This window comes from Propithecus coquereli, unplaced genomic scaffold (assembly GCF_000956105.1).
Source record: "Propithecus coquereli isolate 6110/MARCELLA unplaced genomic scaffold, Pcoq_1.0 Scaffold644, whole genome shotgun sequence".
Taxonomy (NCBI): domain Eukaryota; kingdom Metazoa; phylum Chordata; class Mammalia; order Primates; family Indriidae; genus Propithecus; species Propithecus coquereli.
In genome coordinates, this window is record NW_012152441.1 from 928,216 (window position 1) to 929,845 (window position 1,630).

Consider the following 1,630-nt stretch of genomic DNA (forward strand, 5'->3'; position numbering starts at 1 on the left):
TGTTAAACGAGGCCATTAGGGTGGGCCCAGCCCAGTGACCAGTGTCTGCACACAACGGGGTAATTTGGACACGGACAGAGAGGGAGGACGGCCTGGCGGGAGATGGCCAAGGACAGGCTGGGGTGGCCACTGCTCACGGCCAGCCCAGCCAGAAAGCTGATAAGGGAACTTGGATGGGGTCCCCCACCAGGCCTGCCACAGGGGTCTGTGGCCTCTGGAGGAGGTGCCACTGTCACATACTCAATGAGGGGGCTCCTCAGGGCTGCAGTCTTCAGCTCGGGCTGCACCTGCGCCGGCGGCAGGGTCGGGGGTGGCCGGTCCCTGGGGCAGCAGGCTCCCGGTGCAGACCCCAGGGTGGGCCAGGCTGGGGTGGGGCCCGGGGTGGCTCTGAGCCCCTTGGTGACAGCACTCTCACTCTCATGGGATCTCTGCTTGGTCCCCAGGGGCCAGGCCATGACACTGTGCTGTTGAAAACTGTTCACTGTTGGCACTGAGTACACTGCTGACCCGTCCCGGAGTTGTGTGACTACGGGGTTCACAGGTCACCAGAGGGTGCTGTTCCCAGCCGTTGCCCCATGTCATCGTCTGGTCATTGGTTCACAAAAGCCTAATCATCAACTACTGAGATTTTCAGAAAAATGTCACCAAGTTTTTTCCACTCCCTTCTCCATAAACCAGGTTTTACCAGCTTCGTGCAGACAGACTGTCCTCTGTGCAAGGTGCGCAGAAATACAGGCGCGGCCCCGCCCCGACGGCCGCGGCCTCTCCTCCGGCTGGATCTCGCGCTGTCTGCACCCACGTTTCTAGGAACTTGAGCGCGCCGCTTTCTTTTTTTTTTTTTTTTTTTTGAGACAGAGTCTTGCTCTGTTGCCGGGACTAGAGTGCCGTGGCATCAGCCTAGCTCACAGCAACCTCAAACTCCTGGGCTCAAGCGATCCTCCTGCCTCAGCCTCCTGAGTAGCTGGGACTACAGGCATGCGCCACCATGCCTGGCTAATTTTTTTTATATATATATTTTTAGTTGTCCAGATAATTTCTTTCTATTTTTAGTAGAGACGGTGTCTCGCTCTTGCTCAGGCTGGTCTCGAACTCCTGACCTTGAGTGATCCTCCCACGTCGGCCTCCCAAAGGGCTAGGATTATAGGCGTGAGCCACCGCGCCCGGCCAAGACAACCCAATTTAAAAATGGATGATGCACCTTTCCCAGACACACACAGACGACGAACAAGCACGAGAAGATGCTCAGCTTCATCAGTCATTAGAGAAATGCGCACTGAAACCACAAGACGCCCTTCACACGCACCAGCATGGCTGTAAGAATAATTTTAAAAAGGGAAGATAACAAGAGTTGGTAGGGATGTGGAGAAACTGGAACCCTTGTCAACTGCGGCTGAGAATGTAAAATGCGGCAGCCACTGCAGAACAGCTGGACGGTTCCTCAAAAACCCCACGGAGGCTTGGCGCGGTGGCTCACGCCTGTAATCCTAGCTCTCTGGGAGGCCGAGGCGGGAGGATCGCTCAAGGTCAGGAGTTCTAGACCAGCCTGAGCAAGAGCAAGACCCTGTCTCTACTAAAAATAGAAAGAAATTAATTGGACAACTAAAAATATATAGAAAAAATTAGCCGGGCA